This window comes from Trachypithecus francoisi, unplaced genomic scaffold (genome assembly GCF_009764315.1).
Source record: "Trachypithecus francoisi isolate TF-2019V2 unplaced genomic scaffold, Tfra_2.0 Lachesis_group7, whole genome shotgun sequence".
Lineage (NCBI taxonomy): Eukaryota > Metazoa > Chordata > Mammalia > Primates > Cercopithecidae > Trachypithecus > Trachypithecus francoisi.
Genome location: NW_022681472.1, coordinates 40227188 through 40240773, shown reverse-complemented (window position 1 = coordinate 40240773; position 13586 = coordinate 40227188). Strand labels below are relative to the sequence as shown.

Genomic DNA, 13586 nt, shown 5'->3' with positions numbered 1-13586 from the left:
CAATATTCAGCTCTGAATAATGACTGAACATTTTGCAGTTGTTTTTATATTTAAGTCTATCTATTTTGCAAAAGAAAGTTTGAGGAAAATCTGCCTTATTCTATCAACAGCAACCAAAAGTCCAGTACGGCTAAGGTCTAATGATAGATGTATCACAGAAATGTAACCTCCATCTTCTGTTTGAGTACATGCATTTTTATTTTTATATTTCTATAATAGGTAGACATATTGTCTATTTCAATATCAGAACCCTTCTGTCAGAAACTAATAGTTTTTTCCATTAAAGGCTGTGGAAAAGAAAAAATGGCATTAGAAATTCAATTCGAAAATTTAACATAAGAAAATCACAATTTTAAAAATAAGCGACTTAGCCAGAATATTATATATGCTATTTATTTGAACCAATAGCACATGTCAGTTTCATAAAAACACAAAACAAAACATATGAGCCAATGTTCATCAATGATCAGCAAATTAGGAGATTAGGTAACTGTTGAAATGTTATTCTTAACCTCACTTTCTAATTCACTTAACTAAGGGCTCCTATGTTGCCTAAAGATTGCTAGTATTTTTCAAAATCATTTTGTGAGCTTGGTAGAATATTTGTGTCTAATTAAATTCAACAAAACTTTTATTTCTAAGTATTCCAGCACATACAGATTTATTTTTAAGGCCTTGAAAATTCCTTCCTTCCTTCCACAACATTAATAACAACCTATTTTTTGTCATGCATCATTTACAGTACCTATTATAGACAACATTAAGGCTAAACTAAAATTTCAACAAGGTTACAGTCTCTGAATTGATGATCATTGTTGAACATTAGCTAATTGATACAGTTTGTCAGTGACAACTATATTTTTATATGAAGGCTCTCTTAAAATATTACAGCTATAAAAATAAGTGCATCTGATTTTAAGAATCATTTAAAATGATATTTCTAAATTAAACATTAAGGCAGTGGAAGTCTTTAAGGCATGTAAATTGGATATGCTTGAAAATGTACTTATTATGCATTTAAACCAGGTACTCCTGAAATCAAGAGCAACCAAGTAATATAAAATGTTGCAAATTAAGTTGTTCAATATTACCTCTGAGATTTTTAAAGCTTTACTTCATATTGGACAGCCAACATTATAAATATCTCCTTATAATGAAGATCAGTTTCACAAACAAAACATTCAGTTATTTACATAAAAATTAAGAGTAAAATATCATTAGAAACAAAGATTATAACACTGCCTTGTATTGATTCAGATTAGCTACATTTAAGTGGTACCTGTATGAATTATTCAAAGTAGAGTTGAAGAAAGAAAAGTTGATACATTTTTTTTATCTTGATATTTGAGCTATTGCATATCTCAAGACAAATGATCTGAGAATTAATTGAAACAAGAAAAATCAAGGTAGGTAATCTATAGTCAGTTTCCTTTCTTACCATTTCAGGCCAACATCAGTAATACAATCCATAGAAAGCATACTATTTTGTTTGTGCTCTCATATGACACATATTTTTAGAAACACTATAGAGTTATTTTCAAGGGTAAACAATTATTATGGTTGGCATTTTATTTCCTGAACAGATATGCATTTGTTAAAATGCAACACAAGAATTGCTAGATTAGATCAGACCTGTAGTTCACAGAGCCCAGTGGTCTGCCGTTGATAGTAGCCCTTGATCAAATTTAATTTGAGGGTACCGCTGTACTTTGAATCCTCACTGTGAATATCGACATGCTATCTTGGACTCTGTTCTTTATGTGGATGACACTCATACCTGTACCTCCAAACTGACAACTGTGTAATTCTAATTAATAATTCTTACTTACCTTAAAATCTATACGTATCTATGTATCTAATTTTTTCCACAAGCACTGACTTGCCAGTTTCTATCATTGTTTATAAGAGTATGTTTTGTTGTGGTATTGTATTCTGTCATTTCAACATTCTCTAAAAGTTATGCCTCAATTTATAGTTTAATAGATTTTCGATTGCATAAACTTTTAAATCAGTTGAAGAAAGAGTTCCACTTTCAGCCATGATGGAGTAACAGTGACTGAATTAACCCACCTGACTCAAAGAAATAGAAAACCAGGGAAACATAGATGAAACAACTGTTTTTCAGACATTAAACTGCAGGCAGTACAGAGCCATTACATCTGAGAGAGAACAGACAAAGTGCAACCTAGGAGAGCCGAGCTTTCTGCCTGGAAAACATATTTTAGGTCTACAGCAGTGTCAGTGAAGTGGGGAGGATATTGCAAACTGAGACAGTGACCCTACTGAGTTGAGGAGATACAGATAAGAGTTCAGAGCATCTGGGGCAGTTGGAATTTGTGTGACAGATTTCTTGAGACAAGAGAGCTATGCAGAAAAAGAACTCTAGAAATCTGCTTTAAAATCCTTCGAGCCCATGCTGATATCTAAGTCACGTATGCAAAGGGTACAATTTAATGAGGCTGGGCAAAAAGTTATTGCAAAGCTGTGAACTGAATGATTCCAAGAACTGCAAAAGGCCAAGAATCCTTTAAGTTCCTACCTGCAGCAGTGGAAAATCCAAATTGACTACCTGCAGAATTAAATTTAGGCATCAGAAGGGTGGGCCTTAGTAATGGGGATTAAGGATTCCTATAGGTAAAGGTATTCTGTGACCACCCTAGCAAAAGTTGAAAACATGGTTTAAGATGATCAGACTAAACCAGAAACAACCCAGTTGTCTATCAAAGAAAAGTGTAACACTTCTTTAAAAACACTAATTAGGCCAGGTATGGTAGTTCACGCTTGTAATCCCTGCACTTTGGGAGGCTGAGATGGGCAGATGGATTGAGGTCAGGAGTTTGAGACCAGTCTGGCCAACATGATGAACCCTGTCTCTACTAGAAATACAAAAAAATTAGCCAGGCGTGGTGGCACACACCTGTAATCCCAACTACTTGGAAAGCTGAGGCAGAAGAATCACTTGAAGTTAGGAGTCAGAGGTTGCAGTGAGCAGAAAGCACCCCACTGCACTCCAGCGACAAAGTGAAACTCCATCCCCCCCGCAAAAAAAAGGAAAAAATCGAACTCAGACATTCAATCACATAAAATACACTATTTTCACCATCATGCAAAACCTCCTACAGATCTTAAGAATTAAAATATGACCCATGACCAGAAGAGACATTAAAGATTTTAAAAATGAATCAAATGGGACTTTTAAAGATAAAAGCTATAATATCTAACAATTTTTTAAAAATCACTGAATGGTGATGAAACTTCAGAAGAACAAATTTGTGAATTAGAAGTTGTAGAAATACAGAGTATGTGAAATGTAGTATAGAGATAAAACATTGAAAAAATATACAGAGCCTCAGTGAGTTAATATTTAACTCTGTCAAGTTGTTAAACATATATAAATGTGGAATCCCAGTGGAGCTAGTAGAAAAATATTCAAGAAAATTAATGGTCAAAATATTCCAAATTTGATAAAAATGATAATCCCACAGATCCAAGAATGTCAATGAACCTCAATCAGAATAGATATATATAAAACCACACCAGACACATTATAATAAAATTACTGAAAACCAGTAATAAAAAGAAAAATTAGGGAGCTGTCAGGCATTGGGAAAAATACCTACATTTTGGCACAAAAATTTTTTATAACAGTCAAAGAAATGTTAGAACTAAGAAACAAATGACATGGGAAAATGAATTTTTCAGTGCAAGCAAAATGTCTCTTTGTTTTTAATTTAGAAGTTTGGATGGAGCTCATGTAAAGTGTCTATCTATGAAAGCTGCTGTAAAATAAAAGATAAACTGTAAACTACTGTTGCTGTTGTTCCAAAGAATTTTCTATGACGGTGGAAACATTCCATATCTACACCGAAACATTCCATATCTACACTATCCAAAAAGTTAGTCAATGACCACATGTGACTTTTGAACCCTTGAAATCTGGCTAGTATGATTAAGAAACTGTATTTTTAATTTTACTTAGTTAAAATTGAGGCCACATTTTAATGAATTGCTTTACCCCAAAAGGCTAACAGGGCTCTTGCCTTGTAAACATATAGTATAAAAGTAAATCAGAAATGTATCTAGCTATTTATGTTTCATTCAAACCTAGAGAACAGCTATGTTTTTGGTCCTGAAAACTTGGGAAAGATATGACAGTGTAGCTGTATTTCAGAAGAATAAAAAGTTCAACTATCTGTCATATGATAACTAATTTAAAAGATTAAGGATTTTCATTCTGGAAATATCAGATTGAGGTGGTAAGTGCTCTGTAACATTATAAAGAATGTTATCAGAATAAATAAAGTCTTTTAATTTGTATTTGAGAGAGATTTTTACCTTTGAATCCATATATGATACATTTATTATAAATTAAAGGCAGCTCAAAAATGTGCTTTAGATAAAATATTTTTTTGGAGCAGATAAAATCACTAGCCAGTAAACTCTACCATTCTGTTGATTTAGTGGTCTTGAATTTCCATCTAAATTACAGAGTCACTAAGACACTTACATTGATTAAAAAATTAAAAACAATAACAGAAAAAAAAAAAAAAACAACCAACAACCAGGTAATATGGATTGTCCCTGTGTCCGCACCCAAATCTCAACTTGAATTGTAATAATCCCTATGTATTGTGGGAGGGACTCGGTGGGAGGTAATTGAATCATGGGAGTAGGTTTTTTCCCCATGCTGTTCTCATGATAGTGAATAAGTCTCATGAGAGCTGATGGTTTTATAAAGGGAAGTTCCTCTGCACATGCCCTCTTGCCTGCTGCCATATAAGACATGCATTTGCTCTTCCTTCGTCTTCCGCCATGATTGTGAGGCCCCCGCAGCCATGTGGAACTGTAAGTCCATTAAACCTCTTTCCTTTATCAATTCCAGTCTCAGGTATGTCTTTATTAGCAGTATGAGAATGGACTAACACAGTGAATTGGTGCTGGGAGTGGAATGCTGCTGTAAAGATAACCAAAGTGGGGAAGCACCTTTGGCATTTTGCCTCCCACCAAGTAAGATGTACCTTTGCTCCTCATTAGCCTTCTGTCAAGATTGTGAGGCCTCCCCATTCATGTGTAACTGTGCATCCATTGAACTTCTTTTTTTTATAAATTACCCAGTCTACCATCCTGGCTAACACGGGAAACCCCGTCTCTACTGAAAATACAAAAAATTAGCCAGGCATGGTGGTGGGTACCTGTAGTCCCAGTTACTCAACACACTGAGACAGGAGAATGGCGTGAACCCGGGAGGCAGAGTTTGCAGTGAGCCAAGATCGCACCACTGCGCTCCAGCCTGGGTGAAAGAGTGAGAATCCATGTCAAAAAAAAAAAATTACCCAGTCTCAGGTATGTCTATTAGCAGCATGAGAATAGACTAAGACATCAGGTATTCACGAGAGTCTGCCAACAATATATACAATATTCAAAAACCAAGGAAAGGATGAAAGAGAGGCAAAAATGATTAAGAAAGAATGGATCATACACTAAAAGTTATTTGCTGAAGTCTAGAGCTATTACTCAAGTAAGTACTATATTACAAGATAAACCATGGAAAATGCTGGAATAAATACAAACTAAAGTTGTCACTTTTGGAAAAGAGAGAAAGTGATCATATCCAGTTGAAAATATCAGAGAAAACCTCTTAAAGTAAGTGATATTTGAATTAAACAATATTATAAAAATTCAACAGGCATACAGTAAATATCTCAGCATGCACAAGAGGACAGTTGTTTTCAAATATTTTAAACTCATCCCCGGAACTTTTTTCATTAAACAGGTTAATATAAAATTGTTCATATTCAGAATTAGAATAAAGGAAAAACTGAACTGAAATAAACTAACAAATTTAAGCTTCTCTTCCTGGACAAAATAAAGACTACCAAGAAAATTCTGAATTCATTCTTCAAAAACCACCCATGATTTAGAATATGTAACTTATATCCACCAGAGCAGTGACAATTCTTCAATAGATCTTTAAAAAAACTATTTATTACAAGTTAAAATACTATTTACAAAACAATTTTGTGGAAAATTTTCTGATTTTCCTTTCTCCGTGAAGAAATTATCATAGTATATTTAGTGATGTCTATGTCATTTATGAAGTTAAATATCACAATTATGTTCAAGATTTCATTATTTAAGCCTCAAACTGCTTTCTGAAATAAATCAATATATTGATTTTTAAAAGTAAAGAGTCAGGGAATATGTAAATAATAAGATGATATATACATTTAATGAAAAAAGAATATAATCCCAACCTGAAGATGTTTACAATTTAAATCTTGTTGTATTTTTATCTCTAGTATCTAGAGAAAAGTTATAAACTAGAAAAAAGTTAACATAATCTACATACCAAGTATCATTATTTATTACTTGAATGCCTATTTAATTATGCTGTTAAATATTTACATTGGCTATAGCCTAAATAGTTGCATAGTAATAAGCCTAAGCCATCACTTTCTTTGTACGCTTGATAGGCATTTAGCTTGTTTCCATTATTCTCAGGTCACAAAAGTATCTGAGATGAACACTGACACATTTAATAAGCATAAATTTCCAGTACAGTATTGACATTTCTGGGTCAAACAAAATGGATGATGTTAGTTATCAATCCCCAACTACTTTCCAGAAAAGTCACACACTTTTCTTCTCCCACTAGGAGATAATATGGTGCCTGTTTTTGCCTACTCAAAGCGGTTTTGATAACTGCCAGCTCTTCCCTAAGTAACTCCATTCAAAACTGTTTTCTGATTCATTAGGTTAAATGGAAGAATGAATAGGCCATAAGCCAAATAAAAGGATACCCTGATCTATAATAGTAATGAAGTTTAAGAGTTTAGCAAGGCTGCTGCTAATAATAGAAACATCATAATTCCCTTGTACTTAGGGAAAATGGAATTAGCGTTGGAGTTTCCCAGATATCACTAGAGAAAGTCATTATTATTGAAAAATATAAAAAAAAAATCTGTTTTCCTTTGCTAAATCTTCAGATTATATCTTAACATATTGGTGTTATAATAATATGTGCTCAATGATTACTTAAAAATCTAAAGTTGTTTATAAATTTAAAATTCTATATATAAGCTCTTGATCTTTCAGCAGTTTTTCTATCTTTGTACTTCAATTCAATTACTACAACTCTGGATAACAGTCACAGTGGAAGTGAAATGTCCTACTCAAAGTCTTTGAAAACTAATTACATTCACATAAGTTTTTCTTTCCAATTTTTTAAAAACTATGCTCCTTAGACACTGAGTACAGTATTTTGTCAATAGCACCAGGAATCTAGAAATTCAGTTTCCATTTTCATTTCTATCAATCATTTTGTGTATAAAGAATTAAAGATATAAAATATTTTATTAAGAACCCACTGAAAATAGAGGTCACATGATAAATGTCACAGTAAATGGATCAATGTGAGAGATTTTATAAAGAAAAATACCTTAAAATACCACTAAATGGAATCTAGAAATATTTCAAAAATTAGGCAAATGATAGTATTTCATTCAACAGCTCATCAAAATTTAATAAAATTATTGTAACAACATAAAATTGAAATTACTGTAGAATAATGGGAATGCATTAATTTTTGTTATAGCAAATAATGTTAGCTAATATATCTTAATAGCAGAGACTAGGTTTGAATAGAACAGTTAGGTACTAAGAAATAAGTGTTTTCATTTGGAGATTGAGTTTAAGTAATTGGAAAGCAAAAGTAATATATAATTGTAGATAATGCAACAACTATAGTTATAAAAAGTTAGTAATTTCTTATTGGTTATTTTAACTACAAAATTGGAAATCAATGGATATTGGTAAGTCAACATTTAAAACTTAGTTGAGAATTTGGAATATTAATAAACTTCCATGTTAAACAATAATTATTAAATATAAATTAAATGACTGACATTTTGTAAATAAAGAGTAATAATAAGTGGTAAACTATCTCTTGGGGAACATTTAATGAAGTGCTGAAGATCAAAATGTAATTTGGCAGAGGGTTATAGTCTATAAGGAACCATCACCTTGGTTCATAAGGGGGTTAAACACATTCATGCAGATGAAAGAACACAACTGGCTGGGTCAGGCCACAAATAGAGAATAAATAACCAGTGGAACAAACAATCAGTGGAACTCCTTTCTCTGTTGATGTATGTCTGTTCAGATTACCATTTTAAAAAATGTCAAAAGTAGCTTAAATAACGGAAGTTTATTTCTCAGTTTTTGAGGCTGGGAAGTCCCAGATCAAGCTGATGGCCAATTTGGGTTCTGATGAGAGCTCTCTTTCTGACTCGCAGATAACTGCCATATCACTGTGTCTGACATGTAAGAGAGAAAGAGCTCTGGCCTCTCTTCCACTTCTTATAAGGGCACAAGTCCTATTATGGGATCTTCATGCTCATGACCTCATCTAAACCAAATTACCTGCCAAAGTCCCCACCTTCAAATATCATCACATTGGGGGTTAGGGCTTAAATATATGAATTTTGAGAAGACATATTTCAGTCCACAGCAGTTCATATTATCCAATAGCAAGAACCCACTTTTTGTTTTGAAGTTTTGGGGAAATGGAATAAGCTCCCTCTGAGCCATAAGAGGTGTGTGATTGTTGCTAATTATTCTGTGAGGGCTCATGTAAACCAGTGGTCTCCAACCTGTTTGGCAACAGGGACTGAGTTCATGGAAGACAATTTTTCCATAGGATACAGGTGGTGGGACAGGGGTGAGAGATGGTGAGGTGGTTTCAGGATGAAACCGTTCCACCTCAGATCATCAAGCATTAGTTAGATTCTTGTAAGGCGCAGGCAACGTAGAACCCTCACATGCACAGTTCACAATAGGGTTCACACCCCTATGAGGATCTAATGCCACCGTTGATCTGACAGGAGGCAGAGTTCAGACAGTAATGGTGGCTCACCGGCTGCTCACCTCCTGCAGGGTGGCCCTGTTCTTACCAGGTGACAGACTGATACCTATCTGCAGCCCAGGGATTGGGGACCCCTATCTAAAGAATGTCTATGTATCCAAACACTAAGATCACATCAAACATTCTGATGAAATTTTTACAAAGAAGAAAAGTTAAATATCAATTTTAAAAACAAAAAAAAGACTTAAAGAAATGAGATCACACGGTGATATCACTAAGAAGTATTCACTTCAAGAGGCTATCCTAAAGTACATTCGTATTCTCTGGAATGTGACCAAATTGATAGAATTTCAGGAAATTTAGCATATGTGATAATCTGAAAAGCATTTTCCTCTGCAAAACGAAGCTTAAATCACACATATTGTCTAAATATACTGACCGCAATTATGCTTCCATGAGAACTTTCCACTCACCAAGATGACCCTAGTAAGAAGATAGTTTTGAGTTGTATAGAAAAGTCAAGTGAACAATAACTAGACGACTGGGGGAAACAGATCAGGCAAGGTCAGTACCCACTTGTGACGTAAGGATCTTGAGAAATGGAGCAATTAAGAAACAAGCTTCCTTTGGTGACTGGCGATGTTGTGACTGGTGCTATGTCTACACTATCAGGGATTGTGCACCAAGCACAGATGCAACCCTATGCCACTGATTGCTATTTGAATCATATTTAGTAGAAGGCTGAGGACCATGGGACTCCATTACATTGTTTTGTGACTAGTCAGCAACATCCTGTAAAAAATCAAAACCCATTTGGAAAGATCCCTTACTGGGCTGAGACTGGGAAGTCAGACTAAAGTGGAGAAGAAGAAATCAGTGCCACTTTAATTCTTTACTCATATCATCCCTCTTGTGTTAGTGCCTGCTGTAGACATTGCTAAAAGGGGTTCCATTTAGGAGATTTCTCATTTAAAAGATGGTCTGTAAACCATTAAAACTATCTTTAAAATAATTCTGAAATGCTTAGTTTATATGTAATAAGCACAAAACACTTAAGGTATATCTGCCATTGGTCTAAGTTATTATGAAATACTCATTCACTTACAGCAGTGAGGAAAGGGTTTCACTTCTTTTCTTCGTTTCCTCTGGGATCTGGAGTATTTTCAAACAGTGTTCTAAGTTACTTAGAGAAGATACCAATCCTACTGAACCCAAGGAGTCTGCACTGAGAGACTTATTTACCACCAAACCATTGAGGAGAATAGCTACAAACTACTAAGACTTTGTGGTTTATATGATTTATATTGAGAGAGGATGGCAGTTTAAAAATATCTTGAGAATGCCCAGAAACTGTTATAATTTTTCTTAAATTATAGATCCACAAATCTACAAACTCCAACTAAATTTCCCTGAAATATGTAAAATAGAGTATATAACATATAATTGGAAGTCCCTGAGCAAGATGGCCGAATAGAAACAGCTCCAGCCTCCAACTCCCAGTGCGAGCAACACAGAAGATGGGTGATTTCTGCATTTTCAACTGACGTACCAGGTTCATCTCACTGGGAGTGCCAGACAATCGGTGCCGGTCAGTTGGTGCAGCCCAATCAGTGAGAGCTGAAGCAGGGCCAGGCATTGCCTCACCTGGGAAGCACAAGGGGGAAGGGAATCCCTTTTCCTAGCCAAGGGAAACTGAGACACACAACACCTGGAAAATCGGGTAACTCCCACCCTAATACTGTGCTTTACCAAGGGTCTTAGCAAATGGCACACCAGGAGATTATATCCCACACCTGGCCCAGAGGGTCCCACGCCCACGGAGCCTCCCTCAGTGCTAGCACAGCAGTCTGAGATCTAACTGCAAGGCAGGAGCCAGGCTGGGGGAGGGGCGCCTGCCATTGCTGAGGCTTAAGTAGGTAAACAAAGCAGCAGGGAAGCTCCAACTGGGTGGAACTCACCACAGCTCAATCAACTGGAAGAAAGAGTATCAATGATTGAAGATGAAATGAATGAATGAAATGAAGCGAGAAGAGAAGTCTAGAGAAAAAGAGGAAAAAGAAATGAACAAAGCCTACAAGAAATATGGGATTATGTGAAAAGAACAAATCTACATCTGATTGGGGTGCCTGAAAGTGATGGGGAAAATGGAACCAAGTTGGAAAACACTCTTCAGGTTATCATCCAGGAGAACTTCCCCAACCTAGTAAGGCAGGCCAACATTCAAATTCAGGAAATACAGAGAATGCCACAAAGATACTCCTCAAGAAGAGCAACTCCAAGACACATAACTATCAGATTCACCAAAGTTGAAATGAAGGAAAAAATGTTAAGGACAGCCAGAGAGAAAGGTCGGGTTACCCACAAAGGGAAGCCCATCAGACTAACAGCAGATCTCTCGGCAGAAACTCTACAAGCCAGAAGAGAGTGGGGACCAATATTCAACATTCTTAAAGAAAAGAATTTTAAACCCAGAATTTCATATGCAGCCAAACTAAGTTTAGTAAGTGAAGGAGAAATAAAACCCTTTACAGACAAGCAAATGCTTAGAGATTTTGTCACCACCAGGCCTGCCTTACAAGAGACCCTGAAGGAAGCACTAAACATGGAAATGAACAAACGGTACCAGGCATTGCAAAAACATGCCAAAATGTAAAGACCATCGATACTGGGAAGAAACTGCATCAACTAACGAGTAAAATAACCAGCTAATGTCACAGTGACAGAATCAAGTTCACACATAACAATATTAACCTTAAATGTAAATGGACTAAATGCTCCAATTAAAAGACAAAGACTGGCAAATTTGATAAAGAGTCAAAAATCATCAGTTTGCTGTATTCAGGAGACCCATCTCACATGCAGAGACACACATAGGCTCAAAATAAAGGGATGGAGGAAGATCTACCAAGCAAATGGAGAACAAAAAAAAAGCAGGGGTTGCAATCCTAGTCTCTGATAAAACAGACTTTAAACCATCAAAGATCAAAAGAGACAAAGAAGGCCATTACATAATGGAAAAGGGATTAATTCCACAGGAAGAGCTAACTCTCCTAAATATATATGCACCCAATACAGGAGCACCCAGATTCATAAAGCAAGTCCTTAGAGACTTACAAAGAGACTTAGACTCCCATACAATAATAATGGGAGACTTCAACACCCCACTGTCAACATTAGACAGATCAATGAGACAGAAAGTTAACAAGGATATCCAGGAATTGAACTCAACTCTGCAGCAAGCAGACCTAATAGACATCTACAGAACTCTCCACCCCAAAACAACAGAATATACATTCTTCTCAGCACCACATCACACTTATTCCAAAATTGACCACATAGTTGGAAGTAAAGCACTCCTCAGCAAATATAAAATAACAGAAATTATAACACACTGTCTCTCAGACCATAATACAATCAAACTAGAACTCAGGACTAAGAACCTCAATCAAAACCACTCAACCACATGGAAACTGAACAACCTGCTCCTGAATGACTACTGGGTACATAAAGAAATGAAGGCAGAAATAAAGATGTTCTTTGAAACCAATGAGAACAAGGATACAACATACCAGAATCTCTGGGACATATTTAAAGCAGCGTGTAGAGGGAAATTTATAGCATTAAATGCTCACAAGAGAAAGCTGGAAAGATCTAAAATCAACACCCTAACATCACAATTAAAAGAACTAGAGAAGCAAGAGCAAACACATTCAAAAGCTAGCAGAAGGCAAAAAATAACTAAGATCAGAGCAGAATTGAAGGAGATAGAGACACAAAAAAACCCTCCAAAAAATCAATGAATCCAGGAGCTGGTTTTTTGAAAAGATCAAAAAAATTGATAGACCGCTAAGAAGACTAATAAAGAAGGAAAGAGAGAAGAATCAAATAGATGCAATAAAAAATGATAAAGGGGATATCACCACTGACCCCACAGAAATACAAACAACCATCAGAGAATACTATAAACACCTCTAATCAAATAAACCAGAGAACCTAGAAGAAATGGATAATTACCTGGACATTTACACTCTCCCAAGACTAAACCAGGAAGAATTTGAATCCCTGAAAAGACCCATAGCAGGCTCTGAAATTGAGGCAATAATTAACAGCCTACCAACCAAAAAAAGTTCAGGACCAGACGGATTCACAGCTGAATTCTACCAGAAGTACAAGGAGGAGATGGTACCATTCCTTCTGAAACCATTCCAATCAATAGAAAAAGAGGGAATCCTCCCTAACTCATTTTATGAGGCCAACATCATCCTGATACCAAAGCTGGCAGAGACACAACAAAAAAAGAGATTTTTAGACCAATATCCCTGATGAACATCAATGCAAAAATCCTCAATAAAATACTGGCAAACCGAATCCAGCAGCACATCAAAAAGCTTATCCACCATGATCAAGTGGGCTTCATCCCTGGGATGCAAGGCTGGTTCAACATACTCAAATCAATAAATGTAATCCAGCATATAAACAGAACCAAAGACAAAAAACACATGATTATCTCAATAGATGCAGAAAAGGCCTTTGACACAATTCAACAGCCCTTCATGCTAAAAACTCTCAATAAATTCAGTATCGATGGAACGTATCTCAAAATAATCAGTGTTATTTATGAAAAACCCACAGCCAATATCATACTGAATGGGGAAAACCTGGAAGCATTCCCTTTGAAAACTGGCACAAGATGTGGATGCCCTCTCTCACCACTCCTATTCCA

General features: G+C 35.6%; 1 protein-coding gene across 3 annotated transcripts in view; it reads right to left on the bottom strand.

Moving 5' to 3' along the window:
- Positions 1-13586, bottom strand: part of RALYL (RALY RNA binding protein like) — a 736599-nt gene that overhangs the window by 389387 nt on the left and 333626 nt on the right. The window lies entirely within an intron of this gene.